The sequence below is a fragment of the Ambystoma mexicanum genome, chromosome 6p, assembly GCF_040938575.1.
Source record: "Ambystoma mexicanum isolate Mex_15411 chromosome 6p, UKY_AmexF1_1, whole genome shotgun sequence".
NCBI classification, from domain to species: domain Eukaryota; kingdom Metazoa; phylum Chordata; class Amphibia; order Caudata; family Ambystomatidae; genus Ambystoma; species Ambystoma mexicanum.
The window spans coordinates 894,250,409-894,269,459 of record NC_090935.1 but is presented as its reverse complement, the minus strand read 5'-3'; the positions used below and the strand labels follow the sequence as shown (position 1 = coordinate 894,269,459).

At 47.1% G+C, this 19,051-nt stretch overlaps 1 protein-coding gene across 2 annotated transcripts in view; it reads left to right on the top strand.

Annotated features, from left to right (window-relative positions):
• Positions 1–19,051, top strand: part of CCDC112 (coiled-coil domain containing 112) — a 530,811-nt gene that overhangs the window by 275,775 nt on the left and 235,985 nt on the right. The gene's annotated exons all lie outside the window — the stretch shown is intronic.

The following is a 19,051-nucleotide window of genomic DNA, read 5'->3' as shown; positions in this document are numbered from 1 at the left end:
ATCATTACTGATTCATCATATTTCAAAATATAGCATTTGAGATAAATATTAGGCATGGAGGAGTGCCCAGGAATACATCCACCGCTGGGAGCCTCCCTCCCTGTAGGGACGCTGAGCTAATCTAAACATGTCTCACAAAATAAACACACTTTACCCCCAAAGCAGGTGTCAAGTCCTAAAAAGTGGGGAATGCATTAACATACGAAATAGGATGTGACATCACCAGAAATTAGCATATCAAGGGGAATATGCACATTACATCATTTGGCTTTGCATAACCCCCCAAATTGCCCAGGACGAATGGGCGTTCGCCTTTAATAAAATCAACCCACACACAATCAAGAAAGGATATTTTCTTCTAATAATGTTGGTGCAGCATTTGGTGCATGTTTTAAATCCCAATAATCAATGCCAATGTTTTCCCTGGAGAGTGCAGTCCTGAAATGTGACATTTCCTCTTTAGCTGTTTGTCATTTTTCACCTGGTTCTAAGGGGCAGTGGTGAAGTACCCAATTTACAAGCCTAAAGACTGCGGGTTGAATCCCCAGGTTGTGGTTAAATTCCCAAAAGTTACCTTTTTTAACACTGCCTCTCAAATACATTGATGGGCTCTAAAAATACCCGGGGGGTGGCGGCCACCCTCTGGAAAAAAGTGGTCGGACGTGGTAAACCCACGTGTACATTCGACTTGAGCCATGCCACAGTCAAACATGAATGAGATTGTTCCCTCAGCGCCTAGTGGGTCGGCGTCACAAAGGACATCTTGGAGGTTAGCACACTCAACGAATGTTACAAAGACCATGTATGCACCAACCGTCTCTGCATGTAAGGATATTCAAAATACAAATAAAACCAAAACACAGGCCCCAACATTTTTCATTTAAATGCATGTTGAAAAGGAACCGGGATGCACACATAAAGGTACAGGAGGGCCTGGAAGAAGAGGGTGTCTTTACTCTACTTGACCCATCTACAGGTGTGTCAGGGGGATGGACCAGGGAAATATTTGAAGTTACAATGGATAAAGTAGACTCCTTTATGGCATTTTTAGAAAACACCCTCTCAAACCACAGAATCCCTCTATGGATAAGTAAACTCTTTTAAAAAGATTAAGGACTGAGCCCACTGTCCCATATAATTGTTCTTTTTATGAGGAACCAGTGGAAATTAAAATATTTAGTGTTGTAGACAACAGTGATTATGTAGATGCAGGTACTGACCTAGAGGACCGGCCCGTTCTCTTACCAGATATTAATGTTTCTGTTTCGTCCTCACCTATGGATGACAATCTCCTATATAATGATTTGCTTAAAAGAGCAGCACATTCTCTTTAAATCGACACACACGGGGCAGAGGAGGACAGATTTAGGGGCATAGACTTGGGGGCTGCAATCCATACAAAAGACTCATTAGTCTTATCTCTTCCAATTTTTTTTTTTTTATTTAGTTGATTTAATCAAATTAATGATTTTTACAAACGAAATTGGAATCAAAACGAAGTGAAGAACAAAGGATAAAGCTCGAAATTAAGAAATAAGAAATAAGAGGGAGAAAGAAAAAGAAACTGAAACTGAAGCGAGGTGAAGCCGAAGTGGAGAAGGAGAAGAAAAATTTCAGAGAGATAGAATAAACTTCAAAGTCTGTGTGGTGGCTATAGTCCAGGTATTTCTTTCTCCGCTCATCAGGCGCGTCCACCACGTTTCTTCTTCCCTGATATACGATGCAGAAAGGTGTGGTAACAGAAATTTCTCGCCTACGGCTCTGGTTCCTGGGCAATTTAAAAGGAGATGGCGTATAGTTTCTACGTGTGTCTCATTTTTGCAGAAACGACATGTGTTCGAATTACTTTGTCCTCTGAGTTTTAATATCTCGTGTGTCGGCAGTAAATTTAGACGCGCTCTCAAAAACAAGTTTCTGGCGGCTTTGTTAGGGAATTTACTCAGGTAATTCGGAACAGTGTTTAATTTGCTCTCATGGGGCGGCAAATGGCTGACTGATTTGGCTTTGGATGCATTGTTCAGGGTTTCAATCCAGTCAAGCTCACTGATTTTCCTTTTTATTTTTAGCGGATTGCTGATAAGATCCTGCTCCGAGGAATTGATTTCCGCAAGCTTCATTTTACGAGCCCTTTCCCAATATTTGAGCACAGAAGAGGAAGATGTCAATAGTTCCGTGCGTACAATAGCTAGCACATAAGGGCAGTCCGAAAGTAGCATCTTCCTGTACAGCATCATCGATTTAGTTTCCATGGTCCCTTCCAACGATAATAGGCCAAGCTCTCTTCTGATCAACAGAGCCGGCACAGACTTGGGGAAACCTAGAACAGTGCGCCAAAATAGACCCTCTAACTTCAGCCACAAATTTGTGGGTGTATGCGGGAGAGCTTCTGCGGCATAGGTGAGGGATGGCACCACCTTCATTTTGTAGAATTTTATCAGGGGTAACAGGGAAAAACCTCCAAACTTGTTGTCCAATGCCCTGCCTTGTGCCGCTAGGTTTCTTGCTTTAGTCATTAGGCAACTTTGGAGAGATGCATTTATACTCGAGCAGTCCAATGCTACTCCCAAGTATGTGATGTTTGTGACTTTTTCCAGTGCTACCCCATCCAGGTACCAGGCAAGTTTTTCCTTTGGTCGCTTGTGTTTTTCCATTATCAGGATCTTTGTTTTGGCCGTGTTTATAGTTAGATCATTCATTTGAATATATGCCGCCAGATGGTCGAGTTGACGCTGAAGACCGATAGGAGTCAAGTCCATTAAGATAAGGTCATCAGCGTAGAGTAGTCTCGATGTTTTCACTTTGCCCAAAGTCGGTGGAAAGGAGCGGATCGTTTGCTCCGAGGCTTTGAAGTCGCCGAGGTAAGCAATAAAGAGTGACGGGGCAAGGGGGCAACCCTGTTTCACACCGCGATCCACCGGGATTTCAGAGGACAACAAACCAGCCTGGGTTAGTCTCACTCGCACCCTTGTTTCTTGGTGTAGAGCTTGAATCGGTTGAAGCAGTTCGGCCGGGCATTTCCAAAGACTCAGTTTTCTCCACAAGCGCTCACGATTTACTTGATCAAAAGCTTGAGCCAGATCTATGAACGCTAGAAACACTCTAGGGCCTCCTCCCAGCACCTTGCTTTTGAGTGTACTGAGAAACATGATGTTAGTGGTCGTACCGCTGTTTTTAGTAAATCCCGTTTGAAACGGGTCGGCGCATTCGGCCTCCCTGGCCCAGTCCTGAAATTTTTGAAGTAATAGAGAACCAAACACCTTGCCAACCGTGTCCAGAAGTGCGATCGGGCGGTAATTTTTAGGATCTTCTTTCCCTCCCTTTTTGAATATCGGGACTATGATGGATGTTGTCCATGATGCCGGAATTTGCCAAGCCTGTTTGCAGCGTTTAAAGATTTCACTAATCAACACAGCCCACTGACTTGGATATTTTTTTAGGTCGAGATTTGTTATTCCGTCCGGGCCAGGTGCTCGCGATGGTTTCAGATTCTGCAGGACTTTGAGAATCTCAGATTCATCACTCAAATCTATCCATGGTACTCGTTTTGTTGTAAGTTCACAAGAGGTTGACAATGCGGGAGCTTTGAACAGATTTGAATAGAATGTTATCCAGGTTATTTCCCCGATTGGATTTGATGGTGAGGTCTCGTGAGGCGACAGAGAAGATCTTAAGAGCGCCCAGAACTCTCGGGGGTGGTGACCGCAGACAAGCTTCAGCATCGCTTCGGCGTCTTGTTGGTAAAGATTACTACGATGGAACCTGAGCCATGATTTATAAGATTTCTTTTCTTGGTTCAAGGTTGCCAGATTTTCGGGTGAAGGAAAGACACCAAATTTTCTTCTGGCACGCCTTACTGATCTCCGTTTTAGGACAAGTTCTTTGCTGTATTGATGTCTAGCACCTTCGTTGTTTTGTCTGGGGCCAGCAGGTTTAGCTCTAAAAGGTACCAGAAGAGGTTGGTAATCTGGTAATTGCAGGTCACTCAGTGGGTTGTACTCGTTTCCGGTTGCCAAATATTGTGCCTGTATCTTTAGGATCGAGGATTCTGAGAGTCTTAAGCGGTTTTGCTGGTTGTTTACCTCCACTTGTGCAGGCATGAATAAGTTCACGAGCTTCGTGGACGTCCATTTCAGTACAAGCAGGTTATGGTCGCTAGCCGAGGACCTCCATACCTCGAACGAAGTGGTCAAAGCTGCTAAGAGCCTGCTTATGAAGATGTGGTCGAGGTCTGCTGAAGAGTTTCCTCTTTCCCAGGTGGGTGGCCTGTCACTTCTGGGGAATAGATCCTCAGCACATAGCAGGTCACGGGATGACATCAAGGACAGCCAAGCCACACCGCGTTTACTTCTTAAGGTCGAAAAAAGAGGAGGGTCACCGGCTGAATCGTGTGGTAACCAGGTGGCATTTAGATCTCCACAGATGATTAACAGGGCCTCAGGACACCTTACTCGTGCTTCATCGATTGAATCCTCAATCAGTGCTATGAGGAGTGAATCGGTCATACTCGCCGGATTCCAGTAAACATTTAGGATGATTATAACTTGCGTTTTAGGCTTACCCTTTTTCACCTCGGCCTCAGTCCAAATAATTTCCGTGGTCAATAGATGAGTTGACACTCTCAGAGTGTTCATTAGATGTAAACCGGATCCGCAGCGTATTGCAGTTATAAGGCCTGATGACGGTCGGCCAAAGGGACCTTTGATAGCTGGAGCGAAGGTCAAGTCGTATCCGTCTATGGAGGGGCGTTCTATCATCCAAGTTTCTTGCAGACAAATGATGTCTAAGCATCCCAAGTTTATGTCTCCTTGTTTCGTTAAATGCTGGAATCCACGAGTGTTCCATGACCCCAGGGAGAGATCAGGTTTACCCGTTAGTAGTGTAGAGGCGAGTGGAGCGGACAAGCGCTCCACGGGTTGCTATCTGTTCTTATTTATTTTCAATGCGTTGGGCAACCATGCCCATTGTTCCGCTGGTGAGGCTTGTTTCTGAGGTTCATGGGTGCCAGTCTTGTTTCCCCCCGGTGGTTGATATATGGTCCTTACGATCCTCGGCCTGGGTCCCTGAGGACACCTTCTTATACCCAAAGGATCCTTTAGGGCAGTTCCGTCTGTCTTTGTGGCCGTTTTAGGGCACTGGCTCCCCTCTTTGCCGCTAGGGGGCGAGAGAGAAGACCGGGGAGAGGCGTTCTGTAAAGAAGGCTCAGTGTGTATTGAAATAAGTCTGGATCCTCTCTCCTCACCAGGTCTTAAGTGCGATTGTGGTTTGTTACTCCTCGTGTCCGTAGCAGACTTTGTTGATTCTGATGGTTTCCTGGGCGAGGTAAATCGAGCAGTCTCTTCCAGTTCAAACAGGTCGAAACCCATTTTTAGTAGATGTTCAGCCGCCTCGGAGATCCTCACTTTGGCCCAGTTCGTCTGCACGTGTAGATACGCGCCTGCCATTTTACCTTGATGGAAAGGTTCGACCCTGGCAAGGTCGTTTGATTCGACTTTTCGGAGTGATGGTACGCATTTAAGAAGTTGTAACAGGCAGCTTCTATTCAGTATCACGTACTTTCTGTTGTTTGGCAACTGTTCGATTTTGAAGTTTCGTTTTGATTTATAAACGTGTGCCGATGACCCTCGACCTCTGTTTTCTCCCAGTTTAGATTGGTGCGATTTTTGCTTCTCTTTCCGATTTGTGACTGGGGAAATTTGCTTGACCGGAAGCTGTTTATCGCGGGTGGCGTGCACCCATTTAGTTTCAGAGGGAGAACTTGGTCTCGCAGGAGAATCAATTCTTCTACCCTCCAGTCTTGAGTGAGGGTTATCGGAGTTTGACTCTTTCCTACCCTCGACTTGGAAGTTAGAAAAATGCCATTTGGGGCTACTGTCTTCCCGCAAACCTTCCCCCCAGCTACACTTTTTTTGAAGCTTCTTGCAACGACTTTCCAAAGTACAAAAGGGAGAGGGCTCCTCATCCATTTGATAAGAATTGTTGAGTGATTCCTGATCGTCAGATAGGGTGTAAACACTACAATTCAATAGGTCCTCGTCTGTCACCTGCTCAGATTCCTTATTTACAGGTACGCTGTCTGGAACCTTTGGCCCCAACTTCAGATTTCGGGTTTCCCGTTCAGCCGCTGCTTTGGATGGTTCACGAGTAAGGGGGGTCCCAGAGCCACAGTGCCATTCACCTTTGTCTTTGCCCGCCTGTACTTTGTTAGTGGTCGATTGAGGGGAAAAGAACTTAATAGTCAGTTGCTTTTGGGTCGCTGTTTGACCTTTCGTTACCAAAGTGGTCTCCTTTGCTTTCCTATCCAGGACAGCCCCCTTATCTGTTGTGATTTCATCTGGTTCATCACGTATTGCTCCATTTCCCTTTGACTTGGTGGGCAATGACTTATTTATTTTCGGACCCTCACACCGAGGCCTGTGGCTAACCGTTGTTCTTGGCTCCTCATATAAGAGTTGCGAGCTTGGGGCCAAAGTCTGGGAGCTGACATCCACCAAGGGTCCTTTCGTTAGTTGTGGTGCGGACTTACCAGACTCCACGTCTTTGGCACCCTTTTCCATTTTATTGTTCAGTGCGTTGATGTAGCCTTCCAAGAAGATTAGACGGCTATTCATCATTGCTATAATGGAGGTGTGATCTCTCATGGAGTCGTTTATTGACTCGTATAATTTACAGAAAGGGGCCATGGCCAGAGTTACCGTTGACATAATGAGTCTTAAATCCGTCCTTTTGGGCGAGGTGTCTTTTGTGTGTATTCTTCCACTCTCATTTGCACGTATAGGGCTCGTTGAGCTTGATACCGTTTGGGTGCTCCCAAACGACGAGCCAGTTGAAGGACTAGGGAAACCAGGACTCGTTTGTACCCCCGCTGCGCGGCCTCTTTCTTGCGGGAAAGGCTCAGTGGGGACCCGGACTGGACCTTGCGTAGCTAAACAGGGCACCTCACTGGACCCTTGGTCAAAAAGATCCGGAGTCGTAGGTGCTAGGGGACTGATTTCTGTGTCGTTTACTTGAGAGGAAATGGAGGCAGAATCTTCGGCATCACTTAAGTCAATGATAACGGACATTGGAGGGTTTGAACAGCCCTGTTTCTGCAATAGAGACTTTGCTGTCGGTGGTGTAACTGCTAGAGCCCCTGGCCCAACCAGCAGTGGTCTAGGAAGGGGGTCCATTGCTTCAGGGGCCGTAAAGACAGCTGATGATAAATGGGAGTTTGAAGGGTTAGTAGCTTTCTCCAGATCAATTGTGGACTTGGTAGAGGGAATTTGCGAGGGTGGTACACCAGTACGGGGTGAGCCAAAGTGCCACCTGATGTTAGCATCTGCCACGGTTCCTGCAAAAGAAAAGCGTGCTGGTTCCAGTGAAAAGACTGGGCGCAAGTCAGTGGGGCCTCCCCTGCCAAGTATGGGAGTGTTTTGGTCCGCTGTTACTTCTAAAATCTCTGCATCCGAAAGTTCCTCTGAAGGTGAAACTTTCTTTTTTAGAAGATTTGCGAAGAATCGGTTGTTTACCAGCTGATGTGTTTTGTCGTCCTTCTGCTGGTTAAGCTGAAGGTAAGGCGGGGCACAGGAAAGTCTAGGGCGCTGTGTTTGATAGACCTTCAGCCCCAACTTTTGAGGTGGGTGTGCACAACGTTTCCTACGGACCGGTCCTCCTCTCTTTTTTGGATGCAAAACGCGTGTGGGGGCCTGAGCTGGTTTGTTTACCCTATCGGCTCTCGCAGCCCTTATCAGAGGGTCGAACACCCCCGGGTCAGGAGGAGCCGCTTCAGTTGAAACCGCTAGGATCGCTCCCCTTAGCGCGTCCACCTCTAGAGGGAGTGCCCCGAGTTGAGCTTCTCCACCATCTGGGGGGGGAGGATGGAGGGTCGGCGCCACTATAAGGCGGTTTACGTCCAAATTTATCTGAGCTGACAAATCATCTGCCGGTGCTGCCGGTCCACTTACTTCCACGTCCACCTGAAGATTAGGGCTTCGAGCCCTTGGGCGTGATAAACACCGAAGGTCGGTGGAAAGTAGCTTGTCACCCGCCGCCCTCTCTTCACCCCCCCGACCCACCAGTCCCTCCTCACCTGCAGCACACGGTGCTTCCTCTCCTCCGAGGGGGAACTCCGCACTCGGTTCAAGCGGCGGGGGGTGACCGGTGGCCGCGGGGGACTTCTCAGTTGGCTGGGGGCAGGCAAGAAGACAAGCCGGGGGGCTAGCAGATGGTGAAGGCATCCGAGCGTCCAGCCGGCGTGCTCCCGAGTCTTGGTGCGCCGATGCAGAAGGTCTGGATGCAGTAAAGACCGGCCTTGTGCCGGAAAAGTCAGCCTCGGAATCCAGGTGAGACTGAGTAGGCGCAAGGATCATCTTTGCTTTGGCGCTCCGCAGTCGGGGACCCTGTGTCTCAGTTTGCAGTGATGTTGACACCGAGTAAGTGGCCGAGATCAAACCGCCAGTCAAAGACTTTTTGGTCACCGCAGCAGCGGACACTAGGGACACTCGGGGAGTGCAGCTTTTTCTGCTAGCAGGCCGCCCTGCCCTAGCTGCCATAGACTGCAGAGACTGCCACTCTGTAGCCACTCCGCGGCCGCTCCGCGGGAAAGAGGGGTTTTGTATGAAAGTCCAACCCTCTCTCAGTAGTAAGCACTGAAAACAGACTCCAACACCGAAATTAGCAGAAGCTCGTAGAACACTGCAGAGACTGCCACTCTGTAGCCACTCCGCGGCCGCTCCGCGGGAAAGAGGGGTTTTGTATGAAAGTCCAACCCTCTCTCAGTAGTAAGCACTGAAAACAGACTCCAACACCGAAATTAGCAGAAGCTCGTAGAACACTGCAGAGACTGCCACTCTGTAGCCACTCCGCGGCCGCTCCGCGGGAAAGAGGGGTTTTGTATGAAAGTCCAACCCTCTCTCAGTAGTAAGCACTGAAAACAGACTCCAACACCGAAATTAGCAGAAGCTCGTAGAACACTGCAGAGACTGCCACTCTGTAGCCACTCCGCGGCCGCTCCGCGGGAAAGAGGGGTTTTGTATGAAAGTCCAACCCTCTCTCAGTAGTAAGCACTGAAAACAGACTCCAACACCGAAATTAGCAGAAGCTCGTAGAACACTGCAGAGACTGCCACTCTGTAGCCACTTCCAATAAGACTTCCAATGAGACAAGGCTGCATATGCCTCCACTAAAAGAATGACAGATAGAATGCCAGCCATGTTTACATTAAAAAAACAGGGTGGGACCCATTTTCAAAGTCGTTCCATACTGGTGCAAAAGGTATCACAATCACAACGTGTTCCAGGGGAACACAACTGCCTTGCAGACACATTAAGCAGAAATGGAAATCAACGCTCATATCAAGAGTGGGAGTTACACTTGGACATTGTAAACAACATTTTTACACGCTGGGGGCATCCAAACATGGATCAATTTGCCACAAGAGAAAATGCAAAATCTCTAAATTATGTCTTCCAGGTTCCCGCAGAAGGAGTCCAAGGGCAACGCGCACTGTGGATCAGTTGATCAGGGATATTTGCGTGTGCTTTTCCTCTGAACCCACTCATGAACAGAGTAATCTACAGGATGCGCCAGGAACACTTAACAATGATTCTAATAGCTCCAATGTGGGCATGTCGGATGTGGTACTCCCACCACCTAAAAATGTCAGTTTGCCCTCCAATTAAACCAACATGCACTAAAAATATCTTGTCCCAGAACAAGGGGCTTATCCTTCAGCCTCAAGCAACTTAGCAGCTTGTGTCCTGAGGTCATGGAGCTTGGACACCAGCATGCACATATTCAAAGAAGCTCGGAAACCTAACACACAACACTGAAAAGGTCAAATGTCAACCCAATTGACTGCACACCATCACAGATGGTACACTACCTATTATACTTGTTGGACTCAGGGTTAGCCTTTAAATCAATAAAACTCTATCTCGCTTCACTTTCTGCATCTACAACATCCCAAAGCAAGATTTCATGGTGGAAGATTCCAGTCCTGAAAGCCGTTATGGAAGGTTGGAATCGACTTTATCCTCCAGTCGCAAACCAGTCTCCAGGTTGTGATTTTTTTTTTCATAACCGCATTTTATTAGGTTTTACAGATAGATACGACATCAACAACATCACAATGATCATTAAATGCTACAATATAATCACGCATATTCATATGAATGCCAAGGAATAGATTGAGGACGGCCTACACTCTAATTTCCGTTACCATGCACACTCTCAGTGAATATATAGGTGTCCATGTGTTGAGTGGCTATGGCTTGAGTCTGTGGGATTGGTTAATAGAGTGGACTGCATTGTAGCCATCTAGTAAGTGGTGGCCTTTTAGTCAGTGCTGGGAATCTAGTTGCATAGTCCATAAATGGGTCCCAAGTGTTCAAAGTCTTATTGAGCGTGCTAGTTCGGATTGCAGTTACCTTTTCAGAAACCGCGATGTCCCAACACTTGGACCACCACAATGCCACTGAGGGTCCGTCCTTATTTTTCCATAATCGGGCTAGTGAAATTTTCGCTGCAAGGAGTAAGTGCGTACATAGACGGGAAATGTGCCCTGAGATTGGGAACTTCCCCCCCCCCCCCCCCCTTGTTTCTCCCAGGTGAATGATTCCGGGATCCCAGGGTATGGCTAGGCCGGTAATTTCCCTAATGTGCTTAATCACCTCCCTCCAATATGCCTCCGCCTTTGGGCAGGTCCATACCATATGAATTAGGGAGCCAGGGGTGGGGCAGCCGCACCAGCAGCGGTCAGGGATATTTGGGTTGGCTCTATTGAGCTGGACTGGGGTCACATAGCATCTATAGCATAGCTTGTAGCCTCCCTCCCTATTTGTAATGCATTGTGAGCTCTTGTGCACTCTGGTCCAGATTTATGCCCATTCTTCAACCTCTATTTCCCGGCCCAGATCCTTCTCCCATTCGAGCATATACCTTTCTTTTTTCGTGGGGTCAGCCCTATCCAGAAGACGGTACAGAGTAGAGATTTTGCCTTTTTTCGTTGGCGTTGTGGGAGATTTCCTCCCGCCCCGCTCTGTGAGACAGCCAGTGCCTTATTTAGGTATAATGGAATCTCTCCCACTCATCTACCCCAAATTTTTCTTTGCATCTTTCGAATGAGATGGGAGAACCCCCCTCAGTTGCCCGTTTTAAGTAGCCTGCCCTCCCTCCAAGGCTGAAAGCTGCTAGGGTTGCAACCCGGCGAAAAATGTAGGTAATTCCAGACAGGAGTTAGGCGGCCCAGAGTGCCCCGGGTATCCCATTTCCTAGCTGCTGCCTTCCAGCATCGGACAATTGTGGTTGTGGCAGAGAGGGGTCCTTTATTTGTTTGCGCTTTCATTTCTGGCAGATGTGGGAGATCCGAGGGGTTGCCCGGGCACCAGGCTTCTTCGATCTGTGTCCATTTTGGCACGTCAGCCTCTTGCACCCAAGAGAATACGTACGATAGCTGGGCCGCCAGGGTATATCTAGCTATATCTGGTACTCCCAGCCCTCCCTGAGACTTACTCCGGATCATTATTCGCTTGCTGATGCGAGGTTCCCCCCCCCCCCCCCGCCAAACAAATTCTTGGAAATTCTTTTGCATATCTACTAGTACTGGGCCCGGGATGCGGGTCAGTAATGCTGTACAGAAATATAACCACCTGGGGATCAGATTCATTTTTATGGCAGTAATCCGCCCGAACCAGGACATTTCTTGGGAAGACCAGCTCTTTAAATCTTTTTTGAAATCTTTAATAAGCTGTGGGAAGTTAGCGGCACATAGGTGGGACGGGTCTTTAGTAATATATACCCCTAGGTATTCGAGTGCGTCCTTTGCCCATGGAATCAGCATTAGAGGACTAAGGGTGATTCTTTCCTGATTAGAAATATTAATCGCCAGGGCTGATGATTTATCTAGGTTAATTTTGAACCCTGATAGAGCCCCAAACTCATTAATCTCCTCCCATAAGACCTCAAGGGATGATGCAAGATTTGACGCTGTTATCATTACGTCATCCACATATAATGCTCTTTTATATTTGCGGTTTCCTACCGTGATCCCCCTAATTCTTATATTCTGTCTAATTTTGGCTGCAAAAGGCTCCATGGATAAAGCGAAAATTAAGGGAGAAAGTGGGCACCCCTGTCTAGTGCCCTGTGATATATGTATTGCTTCGGATCTAATGCCATTGACCCGTAGTTGTGTCGTGGGAGTTTGGTAATTGGCCATTACCCATGTGATAAAGTTTGGGCCAAATCCGAGATGTTCTAGAATTGCCCAAAGGTACCCCCAGTCCACCAGATCAAAGGCGTTATGAGCATCTAATGATATCACTGCCATACTATCCCCGGACCTATGGGCACTTTCGATAATATCTATTGTTCTTCGAATATTATCGTGGGTCCAACTCCCTGGTAGAAACCACGTCTGGTCGCTGTCGACCAAGCTTGGAAGGACCGCTCCCAGCCTACCTGCTAGCACTTTAGCAAAGATCTTACCATCATTGTTCATGAGCATACTCGGACGATATGAGGTGGTCAGTTCAGGTGTTTTCCCGGGTTTGTGTAGCAGAACTGTCAACGACTCTGCCATTGAGCCGGTGACAGATCCCGATAACAGAAAGGAATTGAATAGAGTTACCAACTGGGGAACTAGGATTCTGGAGTATGTCTTATAAAAGGGTGCGGATAAGCCATCTGGGCCAGGAGCCGTGGATTTAAGGGATTTGATGGCTTCAATTATTTCCTCCACCGAGATGGGTGATTCAAGGTGCTCCAACTGAGTCGTGTTCTGTCTGGGTATTGATTGCAAAATCACTGGCAGGTTGTCTAATACTGTTGATGTCCCTTTCATGATGTCCGAGTGATATCTCGACAGTTCCTCGATTTTGTCCGCTTCCGCGTAGAGGATTTTCCCATCTGCCCTGGATATTTTTAGGATGTTATTTCTACTGCAAATTTTTTTCAGTTTTTGCACTAGCACTTTGTTCGCTTTGTTCCCTTTCATGTAATAAAACTGTTTTGTAAAGGCTAGGGATTTGGCAGTCCGATCAGCGCAATGCATTTCCAGCGCTGTTTTGGCCTTTCTCAGCTCTCTTTCTACTTTTCTGGAGTTTCGCCGCTTCAGTTCGGCCTCCAATTGGTTCACTCTTTCTTCCAGTTTGGCTGCAGCTATGTTCGAGACTCTACGCTGTTCAGCCCCTGCGCTGATCAGGGAGCCTCTGACAACAGCTTTCATCGCATCCCAGACGATGTTGATAGGCGAAGTCTCCTTGGTATTTTCCTTAAAATAGTCGGATAATGTGTTCTCGACTTCCATTTTGATACATTCATCTAATAAAAGAGAATCATTCAACCTCCAATGTTTCTGAATTGGGCACTTTTGCCCTGATATCGCCAGATTTGCAGTTACTGGGGCGTGATCCGGGATCATACAGGTGTGGATTGGCGTTTTGTTTAAGCATGGGTAGAGGACCCCTGACAACAATATGAGGTTGATTCTCGAGAAGCCTTTATGAACCCAGGAATAATGGGTATAATCTCTTGATGTCCCATTGAAAAGCCTCCAGGCGTTTACAGATTCCGTTTCCCTGAGAAGCTTGGCTAGTGATAGTGCTTGTACAAAGTCAGAGTTGGTGGGTGGCAGAGTTTTATCCACTTGGGGTTTGGTATGTAGTTGAAGTCCCCGCCCATGATTAGGTGACCTTCTTGAAATGCTAGGATAGTTGGGCCGTGTTGGGACTATAGATTGAGGTGATGGTGATGGGGAGCTCTTCAAATAGTCCCTTGAGTAGAAGGAAGCGCCCATCTGAATCTTTTTATTGTGATTTTTGATAGAGGGATCCTGTCACTCAGAAGGATAGCCACTCCTCTTTTCTTCTGGCCGGAAGTGGCAAAGTATGCTTTTTTGTACCTGTTAAATCTTATACGATGTTCATCTTCTTGCAGTAAATGAGTTTCCTGGAGGAATACAAATGTCTCCAGATAATTGCCCGTGCCTATGTTCGACTCATTTCTGCTTCCTTGGCGAATTGAGACCTTGGACATTCCACAATAGGATCACTATTTCGCTTGTGTTAGCCATTACCTCCTATTCCTGCTTTAACTGAGTTTGGACCCATGCCCGCTGGTTGATTCTGAACTTCCCAGTCGGAGGTTACCTCGTTACGTTGGTGATATTTCATTGGTTTTGTTGTTGATACGTGATGTGATGTTGAATACTGGGCCGAGCAAATGTGGCTCCAAGACCCAGGACATATGCTTGTCTTTCGACGATCCCTTCCCCGCCCCCACCCCCTTAAGATGAACACGTAGGAAAAACAACATCCTACTGCCACTGGGAAACTCGTGGCCCCAACGTGCCAATAATGGCCAACTGAGCCGCCGAACAGAATGTGAACTAGAACAGCGCAACCGCACTACCAGGGTATTATTTAATGTCCCGTGGTGAGATTCATTCCAAATGTTAGGTTCCCAGCATTTTAGGAACATATTGAGCCCCTCCCCTATGCCCACCAAAGATCGCAGTAGTTCATTGTAGAGATTCTGTGACCTGCCTTCTCTGATGGGTCTTTGAGTTAATCATCCCGGATTGGAGTTGATTCTGGAAGGGCCGCGGGGTCTGCACCGTCGGGCAGTTTTCGACCATGGTCCGTCAGAAGGCATTCTGTGCTGAGTTTGGGAGGGCTCTTCAGAGTCTGACTCCCTTTCGGATCTTCCAATGCCCATGAATTTGTAAGCCTCTTTCGGTGAATGGATTTGTCTCTGAGAAACCTCCCAAGTGAATCTTTCTGAAGTCGGAAACCCCCAGTGATAAGCAGTCTTTTTTCCCCCACAGCCATTCCGTGAATGTTTGCATGGCTCTTCGCTTCTGAAGCGTGGAGTTCGCCAGATCTTGATACAGTGATATAGATCCTCGAAATGTGATTTGACCCATTTGTCTCGCTTCACGCATAATTTCTCCTTGATTTGGTAGAAATGAACCCTCACCAGGACATCTGGGGGAAGGTTTGATGCTGATCTCGGAGCCGATCTGTTGACCCGGTCCAATTCCAGGGAGCTTCATCTGGCAGGGTTATAATGAACCTAAGCAGCTCTGAGACATAACTTCGTAGCGCCGAGTCTGGTATAGATGATGGAATTCCCCAAAGGTGAATAGTATTTCTCCGTGACCGATTCTCTGCATCCTCTTGTTTGGCCTCTAGGAGGTCGCATCTTGCTTCTAGAGCTTTGATTCTGTCTCTGTCGAGCTCATCTTCAAATCGTTGATCACATACCTCTGATTTGATTTCCGCTGTCCGCCTTTCAACCTCCACTACTCTTTTTTCCAAGTAGGTTATTTTCTTCGTTACTTCTTCTGTACTTTTTTAAATTTCTTTCGTCAGCGCTGTGAACAGCTCTTGCAGATCAGCTTTAGTCATCATTTGTGGTGGGATATGGGCTGTTTCTGAGGTAGTGGAAGCGGTATCACTAGAAAGGCCCTCCGTTGCTTCCCCCTTTTTTGACCGCTCGGTGGAGGAACCGGCCATTAAAGCCATAATGTCCGGTTGCTTGGACGTCTTCCCGCTCCTAGACATTTTCTATTTCTGACTGCTTACCGTTTTTCCCCTTTTAAGTTTGGATTTTCGTGTCCGGCTTGGTGGGTGATGCCGAGAACAGATGAGCCTCCAAAGTCCAGGTGGTGGGTGGGGAGGGGGGGAGCCGGGTAGTATAGTCTGAGCCCCCTTGGGGAAGTCTGTGAAATGCTGCTGGCTGAGGGTGCTGATTATTAAAGTCCCTGATGTGAACACACAGGAAAGAGTCACTCGTTTGGGCCCCCCAGGTGTGGGAGCATGAGTGTCTGATGATTGGGAGCCCCGTTAGATTCAGTTAAAAGCAGCAAAAATTCACTCCTCACCTTGTGGCAGTAGGACTGCGGTGTCTGCGCGGCTGCTTCTCTGATGGCCAGGAGCGATCTGGAGATGCCGACCCTGTCCTGACCCCCGGTCGATGGCGGTCGGCTGGGTGTGTTGTACGTCTCCGGTGCCTCGGAAGCACTGATGTTTACATATGCAGGTCAGCCCCCCCAATGTTTGCTCCCGAGAGAGCACGGCAGGGCCGTCTCTCGGCTCGGGAGCCCCACTGCCTCTATGGCCAGCCTCTCTAGTCCACCTCAGGCCACAGCAACACCGCCCGCCCGGGCGCCCGGCTGCTCAGCCAGGTGCGAGTGGAGCCCTAGACGGGAGTGCCGTACGCGGCTGGAACGCAGTCCACAGAACTCTGCCCCAGCAACAGAGGGGTTTTGAGTGGCGTCGAGGCCAGAGCTGGGATGGATGATGTGCTTTGGAGCCTCCTCACAGTCGCGCCATCCGTTGGGGGTCCCCCAACGCTCCGGCACCAGACTCCTCCGGGTCTCCCCAGCGACATAATCCTGGGCAATGTGTGATCTTCCCAGGACCTGCTTTTGATCTTCGGGCCAACAGCTCATTTCTTTAAGGCAGTGCGAGATGACGCGCTCAGCTCACTCGGCGGCTTTTGTTGGTTGTTTTCATACGCCAGCAGCTCCCCCTCATCGCATCTTCGTGTAGGCTGGGGACCCAGCCGCCATTTGCCGCTGGATGGTCTCCGGACCCAGAAATGGCCTCAAACTCGGGGAATCCGGAACCCAGCCCGGGTCCAACTCGCTAGGTAGCTGCAGCGGGGCTTCCCCGCGCTGTGTCTCATTTGCGCCGGAAATCGGAGGCTGGAAACAGCGTTATTACATACAGCACTATGGGCCAGGCAGGAGCTCCTAAGAAGACATGCCACTCGTGGCAGCTCCGAGCCACCTCCAGGTTGTGATTTAAACGTTCTCGCAAGCGAACTCATGGGGTCTGCCTTTGAGCTGATGCACAAAGCAAGCCTCGGGGATCTCACTTACAAAAAAGCTTTTGTTATAGCTATTACGTCTATTCGGGGGGTAAGTAAACTTCAAGCTTTTTCTGTATCAGAACCTTATGTAACAATGAATAAAAACAAGGTTTTCTTAAAATCGCATCCACGCTTCCCACCAAATTACATTTCTCAGTTCCATGTTAACCAGTCCATTGAATGGCCTACTTTCTTTCAAATTCCTCAAAACTCTCTCTCTCTCTCTCTCTCTCTTGAGAGAGAGAGAGAGAGAGAGAGAGAGAGAGAGAGAGCTCTCCACACACTAGATGTACATAGAACCGTCATGTACTACCTCAACAAAACAAAACCACTTGGGAAAGCAGACTAGTTCTTTGTCTCTCTAGCAGCAGGAAATGAAGGAGATCCTGTATCAAAGGTGGCTATTGCAAAATATATTGTAAAATGCAAATAACAGTGTTACACATTCGCAAACAAATCACTACCATTCACACCAAGGGCACACTCCACACGTGCCACAGGGGCTACATTAGCATTTATTACAAATGTACCACTCGAGGCTATATGCAAGGCAGCAATTTGGAGTTCAGTACATATGTTCAAACACACAACCATGTTGTGTAGACACACATGCCAGAAACGACTCAGGTGGGACAGGCAGCATTGAAACATGTATTTGTATCAGTTTCTTCTATTAACCCATCACCTTCATCTGGTACTGCTTGCTAGTCTATGCAAAACATGTGATTCTAAGCAGATCTACAAGCCTCAGAAGACTAACATTGCATACCTGTAATCGTCTTTCTGATGCTTGTATCTGCTTAGATTCACATGCACCCACCCATTGTCCCCTCATTGGGAGTACAAGGCCCATAGCCAATACATCTACTTTTAGTGTTTTTCAACACAGTTCATCTCATTCAACTTTTCACTATACACTTCATGCGTCCTGAGGTTGGGGAAAAATAACAATCTGAGGGCCTCGGCACGTGAAAGATCATGGACACAGTGCACAGGATAGTATTACAGACAAGCCCCTTCAACATCCCTTTTCAAAATTGAAAACAAATCATGTAATACTCTGCACCAACCACTAGATGTCAGCCTACGCAAAGCATGTGAATCTAATAAATAATGCAGTGTAAATGAAGGTGAACTTCTGTTCAAAACGTATAACTATGTTTATTTTACCATGTAAAATCGGATGCTAAAAAATGCTATCCTTTTGATTATAATTCACATGTTCCATGTGGAATCTGGCAGAATTACATCAAAAAGTTAACAACGTTCGGTGCTATAAAGTACCCCGGTTAAAACCCCCCCAAAGGAACGGAATTCTTTTTGGGTAATATTGTGCCAAAGTGTGGTTAAAATGTTGCAATTCCATTTTTCTTCAGTTAACAATCCATACAAAAACTCTCAATCATTTCAAAGAAAAAGAAAATCCATATCCAAAAAATCACAAAATTCATATGCAAATAAACAGTCTACTAGTTGAGTCAACTTTCCTCAACATTATGTTGCCTTCAATTTCGAGCTGCCAAAGTGAAGCGAATGTTGTTTTTTCTTCAATAGGTTGAACATCTATGTCTTCCCTAAGGGAATATGCTTTCATCAGGACTTGAAAAACATTTGAATGATTTTGTTAATCTGCCAATTAGCACCTAAGGTCGCTCTGCTCAAGATGACTGTGCACCATTCGCTACAAGAGTTTGTTTTTCCCTCGAAGACCAAACGTCCCATCAACATCTGTGCTGTGGTTGCCAATGAGGCTGCATCAATGTCATCCCTTGGAATGGTTTTCTTCAAGTGTATGTTAACCTGGTACAGCAGTGAAACCCGGCTGCGATTCCAGTCTTGTTCTGCGTCCCTTCGAGAGATGTTGTTCTGGGGAATGTTTTGTAACATTTTAACCACGCTTTGGCATCGTATTACCCAAAAAGAGTTCCTTTCCTTTTGTGGGTTTTTCACCGGGGTGCACTGATTAAGTGTTTTGCACTTTATAGCGCAAAACGATTTTATAACATTTTGATGTAATTCTGTCAGATTCCACATGGAACATGGGATTTATACTCAAAGGGATAGCATTTTTTAGCATCAGTTTTTACATGATAAAATAAATGCAGTTATCATACGTTTCGAACAGACGTTCTCCATTTACACTGCATTATTTATGGATAATTTGTGCCCTTTTAATGTAGGAATAAGGGGCATCCCTACA